This window comes from Crocodylus siamensis, chromosome 3, assembly GCF_052110815.1.
Source record: "Crocodylus siamensis isolate JL-2025a chromosome 3, ASM5211081v1, whole genome shotgun sequence".
Classification (NCBI taxonomy): Eukaryota; Metazoa; Chordata; order Crocodylia; family Crocodylidae; genus Crocodylus; species Crocodylus siamensis.
Genome location: NC_143397.1, coordinates 20924288 through 20951109, shown reverse-complemented (window position 1 = coordinate 20951109; position 26822 = coordinate 20924288). Strand labels below are relative to the sequence as shown.

Below are 26822 nucleotides of genomic sequence, written 5' to 3'. Positions count from 1 at the left end.
CTACCCCTGTCCACGCCCCTTTCCCTCACAACAGATTTCCCAGCTGGACCCGGCTGCTCTCCATGCTGCCGGGCTGTGCTCCTGGCCACCTGCAAGCTGTGCTGCAGCTGTGCTCATGCACAGGGCATTTATCGGCCACATCAGGCAAAAAAAGCCAATTGATCTTACTGTCAATTTTCCTTGTAACGGTGTCGATCTGATATGGGACCAATGTATCAGTGCACCCTATACTGGATACAGAAAATCACAGACTAAATATAGACATTGAATTTATGGCACATTATAACCTGTCTGCCATCTGATAACCCCAGGTAGCCTCTCTACATCTTGCCAGCTACATTTTGTCACCAAGTCAACATTTCTCTTTTCTCCCTCAGGGGCATTCTGGAAATGCTCCTTTGTGCTCTGCTGCTATTTATTTATTCATTTATTTTAAGGACAAGTCCTATTGCTGCTTTCGAGTCTCCTGCTATCATATGCACTGAAGGATTGGGAGTAGTGTCTCCATCCTGCTCCTCTGCCCTTCAGAGCTTGGAGTACAATATTGACATGTGGAGAAGTTATGCTTGCTTTACTCAGAGGTGTGTATTCTCTCTTTTTTTTTTTGGAGTGGGACTGTTCTCCCTGTGACAGCCTTTCTAGCTCACTACCCATCTTCCTCTACATACTTTCTGGAATGAGAAACAACCATTGTGGACAGCAATGAGGAGATGGGGGCGGGTGGGCTGCTAGCTGTCCTGCTGCAGTGCCTGTGCCTGCGTGGACAGAAAGTAGTAAGGGCTGGATTAAAAAACAAAAAGTGCATCTATAAAGTGGGACTTAAGCTTGGAAATGACTCTTGGGTCATTGAGTCCAGGCCCATGCTATTGCAGGCAACAACATTGTATAAAGCATCTAAGCCCAGTCAGGATCTGAAGTTGAGGCATCCCTACTCCTGTCTCCCCATAGCAGCTCAGTCCACTAGGTGTGATCTGAAACCACCTGTCACGTACTTCTACCTGATCAAGTTCCCCACAAATGTGATGGCCACCACTGTCTTTTTAAACCCTGAGGGCCAGAAGGAAAGGGGTTGACCCCCTTGTATTGAAGGAATTAGTTGTAAAAACACTTCCTGGGATCTAGTTGACTTGGGTTCAGTTCCCAGTCTCTGCTGGAGGAGATTCCTGTGGCAGTGCCCTAGCCAGTGGGTCATGCTCTAGTGTGTGCATATGTGGGGCAAGGGAAGGGTATTCTTGTTGGATTTGTCTATTTTGCAAGACATAATTACAGAGTTGTTGTACCATAATGGGGAGCAAGGGTACTCACCTGTGTGCGGGGGTCCATTTCAAGGACTGCTTATATACTGTACATGAAAGACTAATGAGCAAACAGTTCTTGGAATATGAACTGAGCAGCCAGAATGCCTTTTCTGACCTTGTCTGCCTGTCTTAAAAGCAAGGGTTCATCTCAGTGGCACTATAAATAATCTGTTTAGTGCTACTGAAATGTTATATGACTCCACAGAAAAAGTAATCAGACTAATGGCAAGACAATATTTATTGTGCAGGATTCTTAGCACAAATTGGTAATGTAACTCAGTTGCAATCTAAAGGCATGATTTATTTTGGGGAGTTTTTAAAAGCTCTTAGGGAGAATATGGATGCCCATCCGAGTGTAATTAAACTCCATTTACAATTTGATTGTAGAATTTATAAGGAATTGAATCATAAAAGATTAAATAAATCCCAGCTACACATTGAAAAGCATTTTGCTTTCCAATAAGTCATATGATCCATAATTAGTCTGTTAAAAGGTCTAGTTAGTCCCAGTTTTTCACTTAATATTAAATACCTTTCACGTCAAGACTGTATGTGACCTACTCAACATGGTATCTTTGATTATATTTCTTGTTTTATTAGGAGAAAGCTTGGAAAGCAGTGAGACTTTGGGTAACAGGGATTTTGATTCAACATTTGTAACCCCTTCCTGCAGTGAAGCTGTTTTGTAGTAATACTTTCAGTTCAGCACACATTGTAGCTCCTTTATAAGCCCGAAGTCTCAAAAGCCTGTGTGGTAAAGTGCCCCAGGACAGGAGTTAGTGAGAGTCAAAGGCCAGCAGTGTGCAACACAGCCCAAGATTTAAACCTGTCTGAAGAAACCTCAAAAGAGCTTTAACATTAAGGTTTTTTGCTTCAGGCTCTTCATTCCACCTGTTGCCCTGTGACCTGCCACCAATGAAACAGAGACAATCTCACTTCTTCATGGTAACTTGTAGTTTTCCACATTCACAGTAAAGCAGACTATTTTGAACAACCTTTTGTTTCTTTACCCTAGCAACATTTTTAGCTTAGGGAACATTCTCCCAAGATGAATATATTTCTGTTAGCACGATCATGCATAGACATCGCTTGGTGCAATATACCTATATATGTATAGTGATATGTATTGCTTAGGAAAGAAAGATCAACAGTTTCTCTTATCAAATGTTCTTTAACTAAGATTTACCTTTCCAAGCATAACAAATTGTGATGCCTGGGTTGGGATACAATATTTCTTAAATCTAATTATAAACCTGCAGTTGAACTGTATGCATTTAACTTCTTTGGCTAACAGTATTTGACCAGGTTTATTTGGCTGCAACTATCCATTTTTTTTTTTCATTTTAGACTTCTATTTTAGGATTACCAAAGCATTTTCTGGTCAACACAAAATAAATAAATAAATGTAAGCTTGCATAGACTAATAACTTGCACATTTTCACCCAATTTTGTAATGTGCAGTTGCCAACACAGATGAAATTCCCTCTACATACTGCACTTGTTTAGATAAATGAGCAGTCCTTGAAATAGAAGTTCTGAAACTGTGGCCTCTGGAGACCAGTGGAGTCACGTGCCACTAAGCCGTCCTCATTCTCACCTGCCAAATACTGTGAAAAGTAGCTTCAAGTTACATAGATTTTTTTCCTAGCCTGACTTTTACAGGCAGTTGGTTTTTTTTTTTTCCAGGAGCTGTCAGGCCAGTGCCAGGCCTGATTCTGTCACACTTATTTATGGTGAGCAGTACCTTGCTTCTTGGGCAACTCCATGGGTTTTGGTGCATTTTATTTCTTTGTGATCCAACACCAGCAGGCAAACCCACCCTCTTGCCACCTCCCCTCAAAAAAAGGATGGGGAGTTCATGTAAGTGCAAAGAAATGTAAGGGTCAAAGGACCTGATGTTGGACGGAGGTATAAACTACATGTTCCCAGGCAATTCATTTCTGAAGCTTGTTTTGGATAGGCCAAATAAAGCCCTAATCAAGCATGCGCTAATAAAGCCTTTGTTAATGTTGCATAACTTGCACTTGTTCCATGTTGTGCTCTGTCTCCACCTAGTAATAGCCAGGTTCTAGACATGGGTTATTGAGCCCTGGCTAACAGAAATGGCTGTGTCATTTAGCTCAGGCACTTCAGCTGTGGAGCCACCCCAGCCCTGCTGCATGTCCAGGGGTGGTGGGATGTGCCAAGGACAGGACAGTGCCTGGGCAGGGTGGGACTGAGGTACCTGCTGTGGGCCGGACAAAGTCCCTCCACAGGCTAGATATGGCCTGTGGGCTGTATTTTGCCCACCCCTACTTTAACTCGAGGGATATGCCAGATATATCTTTAACCAGGATAACTTCACTATTTTTGCTAATACTTTTATTCGGATCTAAATTTTTTCTTTGTCTAGATGTGGTAGTGGATCAGCAATACAGTATTAATGAAAAGGAAAAGACCCAACAAAAGCAGATCACGTTTAAAATGATAAGAGTTTGTGAATTTTGAACTTGAAGCATTCAGTGATGCATGGATATAAATTATTCTCATCAAAGTTTTGTGATTCTGCTATGTGAAGCTGAGAATGACTTTAACAAATACATTCTTTGTGGCCAGCTAAGTATGACTAGGCCAACATATGGTATATATTGTTGAAGAGTAAAGAATGCTTACTTCTTTATTTAAAGATAATTTGTTCTAGGAGGTCATAACAATCTCTTTAAGCATGCAGTTAAATAAAACAAAGCTTGATTTATGAATGCAAAAAATATCGCAAAGAAATATTTTGAGTTAACAAAAAAGCATTTGAAATGTAAAGTGTACTTTTAACATGTGGCAAAGGTCTTTGTGTAGATCTGAAGTTATACCGTTGTAGTTAGTTTAGATTTACACTGGAGTAATTTTAAGTTCAAAATGTGATGCACTGGGTGCATCTACTCATGCCAATTTTAAGGTGCTTTAGCCATTTTTAAAGTGCATTAAAGGCGTAGTTCTACACATGTGCACCCTTAATGCACCTTAAAAATGGCAATTTTAGGGTAATTCCGCTTAAATTTAATACTGCTGCTTCAGCTGCAGTGTCTAAACCTTGGAGAACAGCAGCCACCACTACTTCTTGGTGGCACCCAATTGCAGCATGGGGCCCTGTGGGATCAGCTCTAGCTGACCAATGCTGGGGAGGCAGGAACATGGGGAGAAGTTTAGAGGTAGGGCTGGGGCTGAGCTGATCGGATCTGGGGGGGCCCTGGAGGCTCCCACCCCTCAGCTGGTGCTGAGCTGCACTGCCCAGCTACACTGCTGCAGGCCTCAGGGCACTGGTGGGCAACCCAGTACCCCATGGCCAGGCCCAGCACTGGGTGCAGCTGCCTTGAGTCCCTAGACATGGCCTGGGGGCTTGGACATGCCTGCTGCTCACTTGGAGCCAAGACACACCTGGCTGTGGTTGAGCCAGACTCCACAGCCCCTGGGCCCACCCCACACCTTCCTCTGTGCTCCTTGGCCAGCAGTGCGCTCATTCGTGCTGCCCCCAGTCACTTTCCCACCTGGCCACCGCCCATAGGCCCCAGCATGGCTGTGGGTGTGGGGGGCTGTCCAGGGTGCTGCTCTGAGGCTTCCCCTGCTCCTGGGTCAGCTGGGGAGAGTTGTGGCAGTGGATACGTTCCCCCTTCCTGTGCCCATTGGCAACCCTGCTGGGGGGGGGGGGGGGAGCATGGGAGGGGGGTGACCTTGAAGGGACAGGCTGTCAGGAGCCAGGGAGGTGAGGGAGTTGTACCTACTTTGGGGACTCCAACAAAGTCCCCAGGACCTGCTGTCTCAGTGTAATCTGTCTGAGGGGAAGGGGGATGGGAGTGTGGCTGCACCAATCTCATCATCCGCATCCCTGTTTTCTAGATTCTTGGTCTGGCCATGAGGGTGAAGTACAGGTTAATGGTGTAGTTACAGGTGAAGTGTAAAATGTTCTATAACATTCTGGTGTAATGCCAAAAGTGTAGTGATAACCCAAGTAATTTTGCTGGCATACTTTCAGGTTTGGAACTTGCTCAAGGGTATTCCTGCTGGGGCCGGCTGCACTGAGGACATTTCCAGGTGTTTGTGATTGCCAGCTTTACAGCTTGGCACACAAATACTCTGTATGGCCTCAGCTTTTCAGCTAAGAAAAGCACTTAAGCATATTCATAACTTCTATGGTACTGCTTTTCTATTTGAAGTTAAGCAGATGCTTAAACCAGGCTTGCTGGATCAGGGCCAAAGTGCCAGTTACAGTGGGTGCAGTCTAGAATCAAATGCCCAAGTTTTAAAACAGTCCTTCATTTTTCTTAAGAATGGCTGTTAATTTTGGCTGCATAGTACAAGGGATATAATTGCCCAGTCATGTGTGACTTCGTCATCTTAATCTCTGTAGGAATTTATTTCTATCCATTTAGAGCTAATGGAGTGCCCAGCCTTGCTGTCTGAGTTCCTGAATTCTAATGATATCCAGCGGGATATCACTAAGTGGGGTGTGATCAGGGAGCTGTAGTGAGTTGGTATTTGGCATGTGGATGGCAATCTCATGCTGACTGCATCTCAGGGAGTCTTCTGCTGCTTGCTTCTTGCATTCAGAGTCCATCCCAGTGCAGACTGCGTACCTATGTCCAGCTCCAAGTCTGCTAACTGCACAATGAGCTCAACGCAGCTGTATGGCTTCCTAGACAGCAGCCTCGGCACCTTCTCATGCGTATGGATTCATTTTGAAATACTCTGCTGGGATCCTATAGTTCTCCAGATTCTCCTACATTAAATGTTGAGATGAAACAGATGAGCTGTTTAGTGCTGCTCAGAGCTAGAATTCCAGCTGCACAGTAGGCTTATGTTTAAATGTTTGATCCTTGTGGGCATTTGAAGCACCTGCATGCTTAGTGAGAGGAGAATTGGCTTGTTTCCAGCAGAGATGTCCTGAGCACTGTGCAGAGCTAGCTGGGCTGAATAGCTGGGGGAACCCTGTTTAGGGATGGTGTTGTGGGGGAGGTCCTGTGCAGCTGTTTCTGCTGGCAATCTTCTCCCTTGCATGCTGCTGGAAGTTAGCAGGTGTAAGGGGATTGGTTGGCCTTTCCCCAGGCTCATTCAGCCATGGTCTTTTGGTGTGTAGGCACTAGATCCTGAACTCAGCATACAATTAAGGCAGCAATTGCCTTGGACCCAGTGTATGTGTGGCAGGGGTGTGAATAGGCCCCTGTGACCTCAGATAAATGAGCAAACTTAAGCCCACATAAAGAGGTTCAAAGCTCTGCTTGACACTGTGCTCACTGATTTCTTTCAGCCTCCTTAAACCTGTTGAATTCAACCAACTTTAAATAATAGCACGTACTAGTAATCCTGGGTCACTCCATTAACCCTGTAAAGCTAATACCCAGTAAATAGGACACTGGCTGGCTCAGAAGATTTTTTTTAATAGTCTCTTGATCCTTTTAACCTCAGGTCAAATCCAGCTGCAGTCAGTTGTGGATAAAAAATATTATCCTGCATGGCTGTTCCTACAGCTTCTGTATGGGAAAAGAATTACAGTCTCACTAGTACAAATGCAAAAGGGGAACAACTGGCTGGACTGCAGTACTGCAGAAGGGGGCTTGAGGGTGATGGTGATGGTGGATTGCAAGCCCAATATGAGTCAATAAAGCATTTTTCTGGTGGGGTCAAAAACAAGGCCAATAGCAAACTGGGATGGATTAATAGGAGTGTTGTATTCAAGTTTTTTGGGGTGATTCTTTCACTTTATTCAGCCCTGGTAAAGCCTCATCTGGAGTCCTGTGTTTGACCTTGGGTGGTGCATTTTGAGAAAGATGTAGGCAAATCAGAAAGATTCAGAGAGCAGGTAAACTATTAGAGGTCTAGAAAGCATGATATATGAGGAAAGATTGGAAGAATTGGGATAATTCAGTCTAGAAAAGACTGGACAGGGAAGATGTGACCCATCTTCAAATACAAATGGGGTTTTCTAAAAAGGATGACAACTATTTGTTCTCTATATTCACTGGGGACAGATCAAGAAGGAAGGAGCATAAATTGCAACAGAGGAGATTTAGGTTAAATGTTTGGAAGAACTTTCTAACTTTGAGGGTAGTGTAGTATGGGAACAGATTACCTGGAGAGGCTGTGTAGTCTCATTCCTTGGAAGCTTTTTAGTTTGACAAATATTTGTGTGGGGTGGTTTAGACAGGGATGATCCTGTCGTGATGAGGTGGCTGGGCTAGGTGGCTTCCTCGGGTCCTTTCCAGCCCTCTGTTTCTGTCATTCTAGTTCCTAGAAAAACTGTAATCACATCACAAATGGTTAGTTTGTCGTGCTGGTTAAGTACCTTGTTTTCAGACAGGTGCCTAGAGCAGTGGTCACCGACTAGTGGTAGCCACCAATCTCGATCCACCGGTAGATCTCAGAGCCTCTTGCAGTAGATTTCGGAGCCTCTTGGAGTTGATTTGAGGGTGGGGATGAGTGCCTGTGTGCATGCACACACGTGCCTCAGCCCAGCAGGTCAGTCCATGGGGGAGGTAAGGGGCGGGGGCTAGTTTGAGGCCCCTGCAGTGAGGGACAGTGCTGCAGAGACAGGAGCAGGGGTAAGTTGAGTGGGGCCCCAGCTAGGTGGGACTTACCTGCTGGGGAGCCATGCTCCCAAATACTTTTTTTTTTTCTCCCTCTGCCTCAATCTGCCCCCCACTTCCCTCCCCACAGACTTACCTGCTGGGCAGGGGGGATGGGGTGGTGCACGGTAGATTGTGGATTGCTTTTAAATGCCCAAGGTGATCTTCTTAATAAGGTTGGAGACTACTGGCCTAGGGTCTTCCCATAAAATTTTCACTTGTATCCTTCACATGTTGAATCATCCACTTGTTCCTTCAAAACAAGAGAGTTTGGACTTTTAAAAAGTACTTACAGAAGCAAATTTCCATCTAACAACCTATTCTGTATGTGCAAAGGCTTGTGTTTGGGCAGCAGAATTGCATGCTTTGGGTACACAAGCAACTCATTTGGGTATAGCAGAGTGACCAAGTTCTTCGAATTTGCTCCATCCTGATGCATCACTAGTAGATCATGCTCTATTCCTTAAATAAAAAAAATTAAATCAATGCCACCACCTTCATAGTTTAGTGTAAATATTAATAGTTTTTCAAAAGGGCTATATAAAAGGAGTGTTACACAACAGTGAGTATCACATGGAAGATCACTGCTGATGGGTCGCCAACTGGCTGGAGGGCCACACCCAGGGGGTGGTAGTGGATGGGTCCTTCTCAACCTGGAAGGACGTGGGCAGTGGGGCTCCGCAGGGCTCGGTCCTCGGGCCCGCACTGTTCAACATCTTCATCAGTGATTTGGACGAGGGGGTAAAAAGCACCCTGTTCAAATTTGCTGATGACACTAAGATGTGGGGGGATGTGGGCACACTGGAAGGATGCAACAGGCTACAATCAGACCTAGACAGGTTACAAGGGTGGGCGGACGAGAACAGGATGGGTTTCAACACAGACAAGTGCAAGGTGATGCACCTCGGGAGGAACAACCGGCACCATACCTACAGGTTAGGGAACTCCCCTCTTGTCGGCATGGAGGCAGAAAGGGATCTGGGGGTCATCATTGACTCCAAGATGAACATGGGCCGGCAGTGTGGGGAGGCAGTTAGGAAGGCCAACCGCACCTTGTCATGCATCCACAGATGCATCTCGAGCAGGTCCAAAGAGGTGATCCTCCCCCTCTATGCGGCACTGGTCAGGCCGCAGCTGGAGTATTGCGTCCAGTTCTGGACTTCAAGGAGGATGTCGACAGCATGGAGAGGGTCCAGAGGAGGGCCACTCGCATGATCAGGGGACAGCAGGGTAGGCCCTATGAGGAGAGGCTACGGGACCTGAACCTGTTCAGCCTTCACAAGAGAAGGCTGAGAGGGGATCTTGTGGCCTGTTATAAACTAGTCAGAGGGGACCAGCAGGCACTGGGGGAGTCCCTGTTCCCCTGAGCACCGCCAGGAGTGACCAGGAATAATGGTCACAAGCTGGCAGAGGGTAGGTTTAGGTTAGATATCAGGAGGCGCTACTTCACGGTCAGGGCGGCTAGGGTTTGGAACCAGCTTCCAAGAGAAATGGTGCTGGCTCCTACCCTGGGGGTGTTTAAGAGGAGGTTAGATGAACATCTTGCTGGGGTCGTTTGACCCCAGTACTCTTTCCTGCCATGGCAGGGGGTCGGACTAGATGATCTGCTCAGGTCCCTTCTGACCCTAGAAACTACGGAACTACTATGATGCAAGTCACATGTGTAATGGGAGTATGTGCATTTGTGCTTGCTAGAAGACATTAGGATTCTAAAGCCAGCTGTTGCAGGAAGTTGGAGGCGTTTGTGCTTTTTAATATCATCCTATTAATTCCAGGAATTATTCTTCTTCAGCTCCAACATAGTGGATTTTTTAAGTATTAGTCTTTTTAATTTCAGACTTTTGACTGTTATCCAAAAACTGAATCTGCAGTACTTCCAAAACGATCCTGTCATATGTGCCTTGTTAGTATAGATTTTATTTTCAACATTTGACCAAAGAAAGAGAAATAGCCCTTATGGTCTGCAAGATTTTTTTTTTTTTAAAAAAAGAGAGAGAGATGCAGCTTTTGTGACCTGTGTTTTTGGCCTGAATTCAAAAACCTTTCCACAGCAAACCCATCCATTACATTTTTTTTCAAAATGTCTTGTAAAATTTCCAGTGTCTCTGGTTCTAATTTTACAGAAATGGGCTTTTGTTCTGTAGTCTCTGCCTCTAGAGTAGTGGTCTCCAACATTTTAAAGTAGGAGATCACCTTTGGTATTTAAAAGCAACCCAAGATCTACTGTGTACCATGCTTCTTCCTCCACTGCCTAGCAGGTAAGTCTATGAGGAGGAAAGGGGGGGCAGTTCGGGGGTGTGTCCCCCCCAGCAGGTAGGGCTGTGGGGGAAGGGGTAGGGGGAGGGGAAAGGGCAGGGGAGTGGGGCAGATTGAGGCCCCACTTTCTCCCTCACCACTGGGGCCTCGAGCTGCGCCTCCACCAACAGAGGTGAGGGAGGGAGTGGGGCTGGTGCAGGGGCAAGCCCTGCACAGCTGAAGCATGGGACGCAGCCATGAACGGCTCGTCTGGGGGTGGTGGGGCCTGCACCCCAGAAGGGCATGGGGGGGCATGTGCCCCTGGACCTGCATGGTGGCTAGGCTAGCTGCCGCTGCAGGCTGGGACCAGGGCTGCACCAGGCTGCACTCAGGCTGGGAGGTGGCGGTACTGGGAGTGGGGCTATTAGGGGCTGCAGATACCTGAAAATTCACCATGGCCCTCCCATAGCCCCTGCTCCCGGCGCTGCTGTCGCCCAGCCCAAGCACAGCCTGGTGCATCCCTGGCCCCTACCTGCAGTGGTAGCCAGCTGAGCCGGCATGCAGATCTGGGGGCACATATCCCCATGTCCTCCAAGGGTCTGTGCCTCCCCTCCCTGCACACCCCAGACAAGCCACTCGTGGCTCTGTCCCATGCCCTGGCTGTGCAGGGCTTGCCCCTGGTCCAGCCCCACTCCCTCCCTCACAGCTGCTGCAGCTGCCTGGCATTTGGGGGGCCATGTGCCCCCCCGTCTGTATGCAGCAGATATGACTGCTGTTGCGGGCTGGGCTTTGCGGCCTGAGCCCTGCTGCAGCTGGCCCAAGAGCAGCTCGATGCCACGTGTGTCCCACCCTGGGCTGAGCCTCATCCCCTACCCTCCCATTGACTGGATGCCCATGACATTGGGCTGCTCCGAGGCAGGCTGCAGCAGGGCTCAGGGTGCAAAGCCAGCTTGCAATGGCAGCCACCTCCACTGTGCACAGCCCCCAGGGCCTCTGCCAGGGTGTGCACAGTGGTGGGAGCCCCTCTTCCCCCCCCGCCCCTCCCCATGCCCCTTGACAATCCACCTGGGATTGATCCTCCCACTACCCACCACCCACACAGCCAGGACCCCACTCGCCTTACCCCTGCTCCTGCCTCTGCAGCACTCTGTCCCTCACTGTGGGGGCTTTGGTCTGGCCCATGGCCCTTCCTGCCCCCATGGACTGACCTACTGGGCTGGAGATGGGGCATGCATGTGTATGCATACACATGCTCAACCCCCCAGTCTCAGATCAACTCCAAGAGGCTCCAAGATCAACCAGTTGGTTACCGCTGCTCTAGAGGATACAGAGCATGAGGCAATAAGCGGTATATTCAAGCTTGGGAGAGCATTTTAATTTCTCTTGTACATTACTCTCTTGTGTTGGGGCATTTCCTTGTATGGGTTTAGATTCCCTTGGGATACACTTCTTACTTCATCCCTGGCATTATCTTCATCCATTCCTCCTCTTCTCTCTGAAGTAGCAGCTCTCCTTACCACAACCTTTCTTTCAATCAAGAGTCTAAAAAAGCAGACTCAATTTGAGGCCATTGACAAACAATAGAGTTCCACTGCTGGGCTATGAGAGGGTGAACGCCAAGAATGACGGAGCCTGGAGAAGCCTCCTGCAGAAGTTGTGGGGACCCTGAGAGGAACAGAGGTCCTGAGGCTGATCTATCAAGTCTGCTTTATCAAGTATAACAAGGCCGGGGGAGGGGGAGTTGTATGTGTGTCACTTAGATTTGAATAAAGTCATAATTAATGTTCTTTTGAAACGTAAAATTAATGAGACAATATCTGGGAAATATTGTTTGCCCAGCACTATAGCATCGATGCTCCTGGCTACAGGCCTTTGTGCAGTTAGTGATGTAAAACACCATTAATATCTGTGCCCCTTTTATAAGAGCAAGGCATATTCAGCAACCAGCACATCAAGCCTGTGAGGAGAGGGAAGGAAGGATAGCTTTAATTCTGGATTAACTGAAATCCATTTGTGTCCCTTACCTCCTCTGTTGAACACAACATTCAGCTCAATCAGCAGCGTGAGTGAGGGGGTGGTGGGAACAGCAGACCGGGGCATTGCCTGTTTGAGGAGAGGAATGCAAAAATAGCTGCCACTGCTCAGGCTGTAACTGCCCTGTTACAGCACTGAATTCAGTTGCTCTGCTTTGTCATGAAAATGTTAAAGACCATAGACTAGTGGCTCTCAACTTCTGTAGGCTCATGTCACCATACAGAAAATTCCAGCTCTTAATTTTCACTTGTTTTTTGACTATAGAAAAATAATAGAGCAATTCTTCTGTGGCAAAAAACTGAGACCACCACATGTCAGAATATTTTAACACTATAGATTCCTATTTGAAATCTCTAGGTTTATCTTCTGAATCATGTTTGTACATCTCACGATGCTAACATTGTGTGGCACTCTGCAGCACCCTTGAAAGGATCTCCAGACACCCTGGGTGCTATGACACCCTGGTTGAGAATCAGTGGGTGTGTCTACACATTCATTAATATGCCATAGTTGCTGCACATTAAGTTTAGTACTTGGATAACCAAATACTAAATCACTGCACAGTTACTCATGCTACTGCACAGTAGTGCTGGTGTATGAGTATTTTTGCACGTTAACTGCACAGTAGTCTAATCCAGGGGTGGTGGCAGTCCCTTGAAGTTGAGGATGACATCCGTCAGGCTTGATGGGTCCTCAGATGACTGAGGAGCCCAATTCTGGATGCACACATTCTTTGGCAATGGGGGCATGTTGTTGCGTGGGGCAGTGGGATTCACAGCCCTGGGTCAGTCTCCTTCTCCTTCCCCTGCTACCGCTGTCCCACCCTGGGACATTGGGCCTCGAAATGGCATGTGCCTGGGTGGACTAGGTGGCACCACGCTGAATGGTCAGCAGCTTGCTCCTCCCAACTGTTGGTGTTGATGCCTCCGTGCTTGAGAGAGACCTTGAGCTTGTCTTTGTACCATTTCCTTTGGCCGCTCTTTGAGCATTGGCTAATGGAGAGCTTGGAGAAGAGAATCTGGTGAGGGAGGAAGGCAGTCCTCAGACATCTGGATGCGGTGGCCCATCCATTGGAGTTGATTTGTCAAGAGAGAAAGCCTTTGATGCTGGTGGACACAGCTTCATGGAGGATGCTCATGCTGGTCCAGCAGTCCTCCCATTTGATCCCAGGATTTGACACAAGCACTGCTGGTGAAAGCTCTCGAAGGTCTTAATGTGGTGTTGGTAGACAGTCCAGGTTTCACTGCAGTAGAGGAGGGTGGTCAACATGACAGCTTTGTAAACCAGGACCTTTGTCAACTTCTGAAGGGCTCTATTTTTCAAAGACATATTGTCACAGCTTGAAGAAGGCGGCACTTGTGCAGTTGATGTGGTGCTGGACTTCTTCACTGATGGTAGCCCAGTGAGATAGGTGGCTGCCAAGATACAAAAAGTGCTCCACGTACTCCAGAGCCGCCCTGTCTACATAGACAGTGCAAGGGATGTTCAGCTGGCCTGGGGAGGGTTGGTGGAGAACCTTTGTCTTGGTGACATTCAGGTACAGGCCAAGTTTCTTATACAAAGTGTTGAAGCCATCTAAGGCCACTTGCACATCCTGTGCAGAGTGAGCCATCACACAGCAATCATCCGCAAACTGAAGGTCATGGATGTCCTTGGTGGTGAGTTTCGTTTTTTCCTGGAAGCGCCCAAGAAATTGCTTAACTATTTAGTTGGTCTAATGAAAGACATCACGTCTACCCAAAGAATGTTGCCAGCCTAAACAAATGTAGCCTTATGCTACTGTGCAGTAATGGGTTAGCATGGTTTTTACCTGGCACACTACTGCACAGTGCTATTAGGCCACTGCGCAGTTAGCATCTCATGTAGACGTGCCCAGTATCTTAGAAGCTCTGATCTTAAGAGAACACAAAAAAGCTGGCACACAACACAAATGCTATCATTCACCATCTGACAAATTTATACTGCTCATCTTGTTAGCTAACTGGAAAATTCATATTATAAAATCTGCAAAGGTTTGTAATCACATGTTTGCCATATATTAATTAGCCAAAATCATGGACTTATGGATTTAGAAATAAAAAGGGGATGGGTTTACTTTCATTAGCCCCAGTGAAAATGCCATTACGTCCAAAGAGGCAATAAGCATCGCTCTTTTATTGACTTGGCCTATGTGGAATTGCCTGACTCCTTCCCTAGCTGCCTCTGCCTACAAAAGTCCTATCCTTTTTTTCTGTATACTGCACATATCACTGTGCTATCTAAAGATCCTTATAGCAGTAGCTGCAGTTCTGGCTTACCTGCTCTACCACTAATACTCCCTGGGGTAATGAGTGAATTAATCCTTTCCTGCCTTCATGCTTTGTGGGTTTCAGCACATCCCATGACAGTGGCTTTGTTTTCATTCCCTTTCCAGAGATGCATTTCACGTTATATAATGCTTTGCTTTTTACTAACCAGTATTTGAAACAAAAAAACATTGCCAGAAAATATGTTGATGTTGAGGCTTCAACCACAATAAAGTTAAGAAATTTCAAGTTATAGCAAACACTTGGCTGCATTGTGCTTACATGAAGGCAGTATAATTGACACCAAGCTGAGTAAAATACAACACTACTTATGCACAAGTAGTGGGAGTGGTGGGAACTGTGGTATTCAATAACTGTGGTTTTATTCGCTAAACTGGAACAGCTTCTATTGTTGTTGTACTAAATGCCCTTCTGAAAAACTGCATATGTCCATCTGAACAACTTTTCCTCTGCACGTTTTGTAACTATCCTTTCTGCATATTGGGCTGTTGGTTGTAGGTGTGTTGGTCTAAGCCTAAGAACATAGGCAGGCAACATTCTTTGGGTAGATGTGATACCTTTTATTAGACCCGCTAAGTAGTTAAGTGATATCTTTTATTAGATGGACTAAATAGCTAACTATTCAGTCGGTCTGAGATATCACATCTACCCAAAGAACCTTGCCTGTCTGTATACTAACATTTATTTGGTGAAAGGAATTACAATACAGAACTCCCTGCCACAATGTCTCCATTTCCAATTTATGTATGATTCTGTATTCTGGTTTCATTTTACACAGTTAGGGACCATTTTTCAGAAGATCCTAAGAGAATATACCCCTATTTTTGCTGAGGAAAAGAACTGTTTATAAATCTAGAGAAGAGCTTATGTCCACAGGGCCTGTACTTACCCATACAGATTTGTACCTGCAAATACTGAAGACCATTTATTTCCCATAGGGAATTACAATGTTTTAGAAGTCCTGTAAATTGCTGTTATCCTCTGAAACCTCCTATGGTTGTGTTTGTGAGCTGTGATATCTGAGGAAGCCAGACATGGCAGAGAACTGATATTTTAGCCCTGCTCTGACTGCTTTGCACTGCTGTGGTGGTGAAAATACCTTTTTGGAAGATAGGTTATCCACCCTGTCTGCCATAAACATTGCTCTTCTGTAACTTAGTATTTGTGCAGTGCCCTAAGTATGCATAAGATTGCATGGTAATACACCAGAAAATCAAATTAAATCCAGTGCATAATTGGAGACGCATCCAATCAAAAATTGGATAGCTCTGAACAACTTCATATACCTCTGCTTGACAAAAGCCTGGGTAACACTGAGCCATGTGTTTTTTGATCAGATGTCCTGAAATGACTCTTTATTTAGCTAGATATCTCTAGCAAGTTGTGAATGCCATTTGGGTGGGAGATGAGCAAGCAGATTGACTGTTCTCTTTTGGGGGCAGAGAGGATATAGTCTGAGGGGTGATTTTGGAAGGAGATACAGTGTTCCTCTTCCTCAAGCCCTGGAATCTAATGAGTTTAGCACAGAGGTGGGCAAAATGCAGTCTGTGGGCCAGATGCGGCCCACCAGGCCATTCTATCCAGCCTGCAGGGCCCCTAAAAAATTTAGAAAATTCATATTTATCTGCCCCTGGCTGCCTGTCATGTGGCCCTCGATGGCTTGCCAAATCTCAGTAAGTGGCCCTCCGCCCAAAATAATTGCCTGCCCCTGGTTTAGCAGCTGTTGCCATGTGTGGCATGTTTGTGCTGCTGCAGCTGTATTGCCAGGCTGTCTGTTTTAGGGAGCCAGATGCTTAAAATCCAAGTGCTGTAATCTCCTTCTGTTCTGTTGTATATCTGGATTTCTTGTGCTTGCCTGAATGCCTTCCCCTATATTTCTCTGGCTTTCTTATGATTATTTTAAAGCAGTATCATGGGTTCTCACTTTGTATTTCGTGTTGCCTCCTGAGAGTTTCTTCTCGGGGCGGAGGGGGCACTCTGTGTGGCACTGCCTTAGCAGCTTCATGACAGACCAGCCTGGGCGCAGGGAGCCAGGAGCAACCCGGGCACACTGCATTCAGATGGTGGTAAATTGTTGTGTTCATCATGCAACGTGACTTTGGATGTGTCAAGGAAAAACAGCCTTGATCACCAATAGAGTCTGAATTGCATATATAAAGTGAAAAGCTGCTACAGAGGCTGAAGGTTAGAGCAAGAAACAAGCAGCTATGTCCACAGTCTTTAAAAGAACCAGTGAAAGCAGTTTGATGAGAAGAGAAGCTACATTCACACTAGTGGAGACATTCACGGCCGCCAATATTCCTCTGGAGAAAATTGATAACCCTAGATTAAGGGACTATTTGTACAAACGTGCCAAATGCTGGCAGTTTTCCATGTGCGAACAAGCTTCACCAAAATTATGTACCAGGAGTAATTGCTTTGCATGTTCAGGCTACAAATCTGCATTGACAGATTATGAATCTATCTTAATTGTAGCAGATGAAGCAACAGATGCCCAAGATAATTATGTACTGCACATTTTATTTGTATATGGGAGCTGAACAGACTGTGTCCTGCCTGTTTCTCAGACCGAGCACTTTTATCTTGCATCTATCAATTTTTCTACCGTGGCACAAGCTGTAGTGAAGGCTGTTATAAACTATGACTTAGAATTTAATAGGATCTCAGAATTTTTGTTTGATAATGCCGGTGTATATGTGCAAAGCTTTCTCTGATGTGGTCCATGGAATAATGCCCAGTGCAGTTCATGTCACCTGCAATACACACATCCGTTCTTTAATAAGTGACATCTGGCACGAGTGTTTTCCTGAAGTGGGTAGTCTGGTTTCCTGTTTTTAAAAAAGTATTCAAATGTGTTCAGGCCATAAGCTTTGATATAGGGAATCCATGATCAATCAAAGGGGATCTACATGCGATCATGTCACTTCCACCAGGCCTAGTGCTTACGAGGTGGACTTTGTGGTTTAACCCAGTTTGTTGCTACACAAAGAATATCAAGTACTATCAGCAATTTGTGTGCGAGAAGCTTGAAATCACATCCAGCATACGATGCATGCTTAAACTAGCAATCTCTTGACAGGGTGACATTGAAGATCAAGTTAAGTTTGTGGCTTAAAATGAGATCTGGTTCACGGAGCTTCTAATATGGTTTGAAAGTCAATGGGCTTTGATCCACCAAGCACACAACAAGCTGATGCATTTGGTAAGTTGGGTCAAAGACATGGCATCACAACAACTTTCAAACTGTTAGCGTGAAAACCAGTGAAGACAAGAACTGTTCCAGGCAATAGCTGCAAAGTTGTATCTGTACTATAAGTACGATCAGTCACTACCACTGTGGTTTAAACAACTGACTGCCTCCTTTTTTAGTGCTGTTTGAATTTTTTACCCCAATCAGGTGCCTTTTCTGAATTTTGACCCTCAACTACTGAAATCAATCCCTGGATGGGAGAAAGAGCATGATGTGCAACATGCTGCTTATGTGAACTTTGTCAAGAAGTACCAGATGCCTTTGACTGTGACTGTGTTTTGGGTGCCTGTTTCTGATTGGTTTCCATAGCTCTACAAGTTGGCAAAATGCTGCCTTACCATTGCAACCAATTCAGTGGGAGCAGAACGTATGATCTCATTGTATGGACAAGTGTTCACACCGCAGAGACAGAGGATGTCAGCTGCAACTGCTGGTGGATGCTGTATGCTAACATTTAACAACTAACATGAATTGTTTCTGTCAAGGTTAACTTATTCAGTATTACTAAACTTTTTGTAGAACTCTAATAATAAAGTATGATGATATTAGTTACAATTCATATTGTGTATAAATTTATATTCATAATATATTAAAATTTATATTTAAATGTAATGCTTAGATTCATAATAACATGGTAATTTATCTGATGTTTCTGTGGACTTTGCTATACGGTTTTTGCCTCACAGCCAATCATCAGCGAGAGAGGGCTTACTGCAAAAAGACCACAAAATCGGATCTGTGCGCTGCGAGCAGCCTGTGAAAATCCCTTTGTCCCTCCATGGTTTAGGCAGGTCCCTACATATCCAGTCTCTCTGCTTTCTTAGACCTCTTTGAAGTGCTTCACAATGCCCTCTGGAAATAACTGTCCTAAATACTTTGCCCTATGCATATATTGTCACCTTACTTTTCATTGCTTCCTCCTGAGTAATGAATAAACACAGATCCCTATCAGCAGGTAATATAGATCACTGCCCAACATTAAATTCCTATGAGTTGAAGCTGGCAACTCTTTGTGTGTTTGGTTTTTTGGAGGGGCTTTTTTTCCCCCTTTCCCAGTTTCTGATCTAGGCCAAGACTTTATCCCTCACCCTATGGCTACTTAGTTACTTTAACAGCTTCTTGTGAAGGACTTTATGGAAAGCCTTTAAATAATCCATATAAATTATAACCATCAATTCCCCTTTATCCATCGTTTTGTAGAATCCCTCAAAGACTTTGGAAAGGTGGAAGGGGCACAATTATCCTTCAGCAGAAACCATGTTAGTGTGTCCCTTTCATAGCATATCCATGGCGAGCCAACACCTTATAACTGTATCTGTTATTTTTATATCATCATGGGGCTGCTTAGCCAACTCTTAATTCTGCAGCTCTGTCATCCAGTGGATTATAGGTCTAACTTGGAGGCCTGGTGAACGCTAAGTTAATAAGCTCGTTGCTGTTCTCCTGAGTTTACTTTGTGGTTTTCCTCCGTACTTGAATCGTATGTTGTTTGGTGCAGGGAATTTGTCACCTATATTATAAAGGGACTTATGCACCTATAATGCAATATAAGTAATAGCAGTGCTGAGTTGCATGCTGTTTCTAATATGCTTTTTCAGCTGAACATACGTAAAGAATAAAACTGAAATTTCAGCTTGGCAGTATTTGGATAATAGCCCTGCGAATGGAATGAAAATATCTTCCTTTATGAGATCACCTCATGTCAGAATTCCTTTGTGTCTCTCCAGTTTGGCCTCAGCAAACAATTTCTGGTTCTGCTTTGTTGGTAAATTTTCAAAACAGGAGGTAAGCCAGCTAGAAGGGGCTTTAATGAATGATTGATGAATGTTGGTGCAAAAGTAGTTCTGCTGTGTACCTGGTTCATTTCCTTGCTCCATTTATAATAAAACCCATGTAAACTCGATTCCTTAGTGCATGCTTAAAATTAATTATGATGACTGTGGTCTTCAGAGTGAGAGTTGAGCACATATGCTTGCAATTGAACTTTGTAATTATTTTCTCAAATCAGATTCCATGCTTTTTCTTGTCTCTTCTTTTTTATACATGCATTTCTTTTCTTTTTTTTGAAGTGCAGCATGCATCTTGTGGAGGCAGTTTGGATTCATTGTAGTAGATTCAGGTAAATTATAGCTACCTGCCCTGACTAAACATTTTGGAGACATTAGGGCTGGAAGGGACCTCGGGAGATCATCGAGTCCAGCCCCCTGCCCAAAGGGCAGAAAGTCAGCTGGGGTCATAGGATCCCAGCAAGATAAGCATCCAATTTACTCTTGAAGGTGTTCAATGTAGGTGCTTGAACCACCTCCGATGGCAGGCTGTTTCAGACCTTGGGGGCTCGGTCCAGCCTGAAACGGTCTTGCAGGAGTTTGTGACCGTTCGACCTCGTCATCCCTTGGGGCGCTCTGGTGAACAAACGTTCCCCCAGATCCTGGTGGTCACCCCTGATAAACTTATAGGTGGCCATCAGATCACCCCTGAGCCTGCGCTTTTCCTGGTTAAAGAGTCCCGTGGCTCTCAGCCTGTCATCGTAAGATCTGTTTTCCTGACCTCTGATCATGCACGTGGCTCTCCTCTGGACTCTCTCAAGCTTCTCCACATCCTTTTTGAATTGTGGAGCCCAAAACTGGATGCAGTACTCCAGCTGCGGCCTCACCAAGGCCAAGTACAAGGGGAGAATGACGTCCTGGGATTTGCTCGAGAAGCATCTATGGATGCAAGCCAGCATTTTGATCGCTTTACTAGCCGCAGCATCGCACTGCAGGCTCATGTTCATCTTGTGGTCAATGATGACCCCCAGGTCTCTTTCTTCTGTAGTGCTATCCAACGTAGCACTGCTGAGCCTATAAGGAAGTGATCATGGGATACCAGATCAAAAGCTTTTTTGAAGTCAAGATATATGACATCAATCTCTTCTCCCCTTGTCCAGGTGATAGGTCACCTGGTCATAGAAGGAAATGAGATTGGTCAAACAAGACCTACCCGCAACAAACCCGTGCTGGCTATCGCTTAGGATGTTAGCCTGGGCCAGTCCATCAAGGGTGGCCTCCTTAATAAACTTTTCTAAGATCTTCCCCAGGATAGCAGTCAGGCTGATGGGCCTGTAGTTAGCCGGATCCACTCTCCTCCCTTTCTTGAACATCGGCACCACATTGGCCTTCTTCCAGTCTTCGGGCACTACACCAGAGCGCCAGGAGTTTTCAAAGATCCGTGCCAGGGGCTGGGCTGTGACACTTGCCAGCTCCTTGAGTACCCTGGGGTACAGATTGTCAGGGCCGGCTGACTTGAAGGTATCCAGCTTCTCAAGGTGTTCCTTCACAAGGTCAGCATTTATGGAGGGTAGGGGATCTCCATCACCCGGATCTCCCTGTCCCATAGCAGGCATGGGCGTCCCATGGGACTGATGAAAGACGGACGCAAAGTACCTATTTAATAGGTTGGCTTTTTCCTGGACGTCAGTTGTCAGTTGCCCCATCTGGTTTAGCAGGGGTCCAACATTGCCCTTGCTTTTCCTCCGGCTCCCCACATATCTGAAAAAGGACTTTTTGTTTTCCTTGATGCTTGAAGCTAGTTGGAGTTCAGTTGCAGCCTTGGCTTTCCTGGTTTGCTCCCTGCAGGACTGGACCAGTGCAGAATATTCCTCCTTCGAGGTAAATCCCGTCCTCCATCCTTTGTAGGCTTTCCTCTTTAGCTGCAGGAGGTCCGCTAGGTCCCTGGAGAGCCAGGAGGGCTGCTGTGCCTTCTTGCTGCCTTTCCTCTGTGTTGGAATAGATTTAGCTTGTGCATTGAGGATCGCTTCCTTGAGAAGCAACCACTCTTCTTGAACTCCCATCTCCCTGGGGTCATGGTCCCTGAGGGCCTGACCGACAAGCCTCCTGAGCTTGTCAAAGTCGGCTTTTCTGAAGTCAAGGACTTCTGTGCTGCTGACTGACTTGCCAGCTTTATGGCGGATGGTGAAGGTGATCAGCTCGTGGTCGCTGTCACCCAGCTTCCCATCAGTCACTAGGTCGCCGATTAGGTCGTCCCCCGTAGCCAGTACCAGGTCGAGCAGCGCTTTGCCTCTCGTTGGCCCATAGACTTCTTGAGTCAGGTAGAGGTTAGTATCATTGAGTCTGGCTCTAAATCTTGTTTGTCAAGCTACAGTTTTCTTTCTTAGTTTTAAACCATTTTTAAATAGTGGTTATAAAACCTTTTTGTTTTGTTTTATTTTGTTTTGTCTTTAATGTCTCTATGTTCTTGATGATGCATTTCTTCCTATAAGACACATTAACCTATATGAAGAACCGCCATTAACTTTAGTGCACTTTGGAATGGAACCATACTGCATTTTCAGACAGTAATAAACACTGACACATTTTTCCGATCAAAAGCAATCATTTTATAACTGCATTTCCCTGGTGGAGCAGAGGTCTACCTTTGTCATGTACTAGAGCACATCCTTAGAGTGAAGCGATAGTCATGCTTACATTCTTTTGTTTAGCACAGTAGAATATTTCTGAGGCTTAAGTTACAAAATGGCTTATTTTATATTAATCTGTTTTGCACCAAGAGTACATTTGGAAGTCAGTCTAAATGATCTCAGCCAATTAACATAGATCAACATATATAGGTTTACAAGGAGTTGCATGTTTTGACATTTCTTAAATAACATCTTTCCTTAAAAAAAAAGTGTTCTGTGAGATTATTGTGGACACATGACATTGAGAAACTAACTTATTTATATCAATGTTTCTTATAAAATGTTTCACTTGAAAACATTGTCAAAACAATGCTAGGAAAGTCATTGTTGTGGACTGGAAAGAATGCTACTTCACATGTGTTTAATTATTGAAAAAAAAATTATGCTAGTCTTACATCACAAAAATCAATCTGCAATAACAGGAAATCCTGAGCCATCTATACAGAGGTTTCTCTTTCATTGTAACTATCAATTGGTTCCAGCTTCTATAAAATGTCTAATTCTTGACAGCTATAATAATACTGCTTCAGCTGAATTATATTCAGCGATGTTCAGATATGAGTCTGAATTAATGTTATACATTTAAAAAAAAACCTGTGGAAATGTCTTGTTGGTGTGCTTTATTACTTTTTGGTTTAAAATTGAAAGTTCAGTAAAAACATCAAAATGCCAGCATTTGTGATCAAGAAGTTGAGTCTTCTCCAATTTTCCACCCTGATTTTTAAAAACTTCTTTGTGCTTATGCTGATAAATGAAGAAACTGGTGAGGAAGAGGGAGAGAGACGCTTCGAATTCTGTATTGCTGACGGCTGTGGCTTTTTTTATTACCATAGCACTTAAGAGCCTGTCACAGACCAAGGACCCACAGTGCTACAAGCACTGGCACACACTCGCCTATCCCCCTGAACCAAAGTATTTATGGTCTTTCATGAAGGTCAACAGATGGATACAGAAAAACAGCAGGAGTGGAAGGAAACATTGAGATGAGTAGGTAGTAAAATAGACAATGCTTTCAGTGCGGTCAAGTTCTTTGTAGGCATTATGGCAAAGGAGAGTTTTAAGGGGAGAGTTGAAGGAGGGGGCAATGCAGTGAGCGTTCCTTGGAACTGAGCGGCTGAGGGTTTGAGGCAAAAATGGGGATTTTGATGTGGTCCTGCTTTTGTGACACTATTTGAAAGGGTTTGTTTTTGTTCCAGTGTGTGAAAACACATTTTGAAACCTCAAAATTGCCAGAAAATGGAATTAATTCTTCCATCTCATCAAATGGATTTCTTGTTTGCTGGTAGAATGGTAGATAAATAGGGTTTGAAGGGACTCGGGAGGTATTCTAGTTCAGCCTCCTGCTTAAGGCAGGATCATCCTCATCTAAAACATCCCAGGCAAACGTTTGTCTGACTTCCACTTAAAAGCTAGTGACTGGGATTCCACAAATTCTTTAGTCTGTTCCAGTGCTTAAGCACCCGCTAGTTCAAAAATTCTTCTTAATCTAACCTAATTCTCCATTGTTATAGTTTAAAGCCAGGAGTACTTGTCCTGTTCCTTCTGCTTGTGAAGTATAACAGATCAACATCTTCCTTTATTATAGCCCTTTTTGTATTTGCATACTGTTATCAGATCCCCCTCAATCTTCTCTTGTCCAAACTAAATAATCTTCCAACCTTTCCTCATGCATCATTTTTGACCTGTGATCATCTTTGTTGCTCTCCTCCTGACTTTTTCCAATTTGTCCACATCTTCATTGAGGTACATTTCCCAAACACAGTTCTCTACGTGAGGTTTCACTAGAGTGAAAAATCACTTCTTATTATTTTCATATGATATTTTTATTAATATACCCAAATATGCTATTAGATTTTTTGCAAAAATATTACAAAATTCAGCTTGCAGTCCACTATAATTTCCAGATCCTTTTCTTCAGTACTACAGCCTTGCCAGTCATCGAGCCTTACAAAAGTTAAGGTATGTCAGTACCTTCACCTGCTTCCAGTTCCCTGGGACCTGTCACCTTGTCATAGAAGGAAATCAGATTGGTTAGGCATGACTTGCTCTTGACAAATCCATGTTGGCTGTTCTTTATCGCTTTGTTATCCTGCAGGTGCTTACAAATCAACCGTTTGATATATTCACAGTTCTTTCTTGATATCAAAGGTAGACTGATTGGTCTGTATTCTCTGGATTTCCCTTGTGGGGGCTTTCCATCCCCAGTCTCTTCCCTGTCTCTCCTGCTAGTCTTTTTTCCCCTATCTTTGTTGTCTTACCTGTCTATTACTCCAGGTGCTAAGGAACCAGATCACCCTACGTGACCTGGACCGAGTGAGAGGGGAGGTGAATCTTCCTCTCTTGTTCTAAGCAGAGACCTTATGGCCTGCAAGGGGGGGGGGGCAGGGCTGGGAGCCCCTTTCACTCCACCAGGTAGCAATGATGCTTTTCAAATTGGTTGGCTAGCAGCTAACAACTACTGGCCTTCATTGGGCCCCCAGAGGTGGTGTCAAAAGGTCTATATAAGCTAAGACTGCCCAGAAGATGGGGCAGAGCAACCAGGATGAAAACACACACAGGAGCTGAAATATCTGCAGCTCTTTCTCTCTCAAGATGCTAAAGTGAGTAAACTGCTGAAACCTATCTAGATATATAGCTTGCTGTAAAGTAGATGCGTGATCAAAGGCTACTAGCCACACTGTTTGCTCTGAAATTATTCTGTAATACTTCTCTATTCTGCAACTTAAGGGCAGGTCGTGTCAAACGAACCTGATTGCCTTTTATGATCAGGTCACAAAGGCAATGGATGCAGATGTCGCTGTGGACGTAGTCTTTCTAGACTTCGCAAGGCCTTTGACACCGTCTCCCACCCCATCCTCATTAAAAAACTAGGCGACTGTGGCATTGATGCCTACACAGTCAGATGGATTGCCGATTGGCTCAAGGGTTGTACTCAGGGGGTGGTGGTGGATGGGTCATATTCAGCCTGGGGGGAAGTGGGCAGTGGAGTCCCCCAGGGCTCGGTCCTTGGGCCCGCGCTGTTCAATTTCTTCATCAGCGATTTGGACTACAGGGTGAAAAGCACCCTGTTTAAATTTGCTGATGATACCAAAATTTGGGGTGAGGTGAGCACACTAGTAGGGAGGGAAAGATTGCAGCAAGATCCGGATAGGTTACAGGAGTGGGCTGACATAAACAGGATGCGTTTCAATACTGACAAGTGCAGGGTGCTGCACTTAGGCAGTAGAAACTAGCAGCACACTTATAGAATGGGAAACTCCCTTCTTGAGAGCACGGAGGCAGAAAGGGATCTTGGAGTCATTATTGACTCCAAGATGAACATGGGCTGACAATGCGAGGTCACGGTGGGAAGGGCTAACCGGACCTTGTCATGCATCCACAGGTGCATCTCTAGCAGGGCCAAGGAGGTGATCCTCCCCCTCTACGTGACACTGGTCAGGCCGCAGCTGGAGTACTGTGTCCAGTTCTGTGCACCCCATTTCAGGAGGGATGTGGACAACATTGAGAGGGTCCAGAGGAGGGCCACCCGCATGATCCGGGGACAACAGGGCAGACCCTATGATGAAAGGCTGCGGGAGCTGAACCTGTTCAGCCTTCACAAGAGAAGGCTGAGGGGGGACCTGGTGACAGTCTATAAGCTCACTAGGGGGGACCAGAAGGGTTTGGGGGAGACACTGTTTCCCCTAGCGCCCCCTGGCATGACAGGGAATAACGGCCACAAGTTGTTGGAGAGGAGGTTTAGATTAGACGTCTGCAAAAACTACTTCACAGTCAGGGCACTAGGAGCTGGAACCAACTTCCAAGGGAAGTGGTGCTGGCTCCTACCCTGGGGGTCTTTAAGAAGAGGGTTGATGCCTACCTGGCTGGAGTCATTTGAGCCCAGTTTTTCTCCTGCCCAGGCAGGGGGTCAGACTTGAAGATCTACAAGGTCCCTTCAACCCGACTTCTATGATTCTGTGAACTTTCCCCAAGCCTTCCCATCTGTAACCAATAAAGTTTTTCACTGTACCAAGTGTGCTGGACTTGTTGGAAGAGGCATGCCCTTGTGCCCCCTCGGTCTGGCTGACTAAGAGAGGCTACTTTTTGTGCTTCAGGCTAGAGGAAGCACCCCAAGTTCTTGCAGTGGGTCGAGCACCCTTCAGGTCTATAAAGCCTGTGTACCTCAAGAGGAACAGAGCCACTAACACATTGGGACTCTTGAGTGGTGGCAGCATTACCCCCAGGCTTGCAGGTGTGCTCCAAGAAGGGCACCTGCCGGATGTGAGATGCCCCAGGGAGCCTGGAGGTTGGATGGGCTCAGTGAGGTGGGTGGCTCAGTACAGGAGCGCCCCCTGCTGGCCGTCCACACCCCTCATCTCACTTTTTAAAGATGGGCACTATATTTGCACTTCTTTGGTCATTTGGAACCTCATTTGACCTCTGTGAGCTTTCGGAGATGATAGTCCAGTGATTTTAAACCAGGGTGCCAAGTGCTGCAAGGTGTGAGGAGATAAGCAGGTGTAGAGACAAGTGCTGGCTCAGGCTTGCCCTTGCTTGGCCATTGCCCCACCCCCACTGCCTGGCCTTTCTGCAAGGAAGTAAGCACTGTAATAAAGTAATTAGTTTTTGAAATGGGGGATTGCTCAGTTCACAAAGGTTGTGGAAGGGTGC

General features: G+C 45.5%; 1 protein-coding gene and 1 pseudogene across 1 annotated transcript in view; both read left to right on the top strand.

Moving 5' to 3' along the window:
* Positions 1 to 26822, top strand: part of CCBE1 (collagen and calcium binding EGF domains 1) — a 194672-nt gene that overhangs the window by 59641 nt on the left and 108209 nt on the right. The window lies entirely within an intron of this gene.
* Positions 16674 to 18181, top strand: LOC149868055 (uncharacterized; annotated as a pseudogene).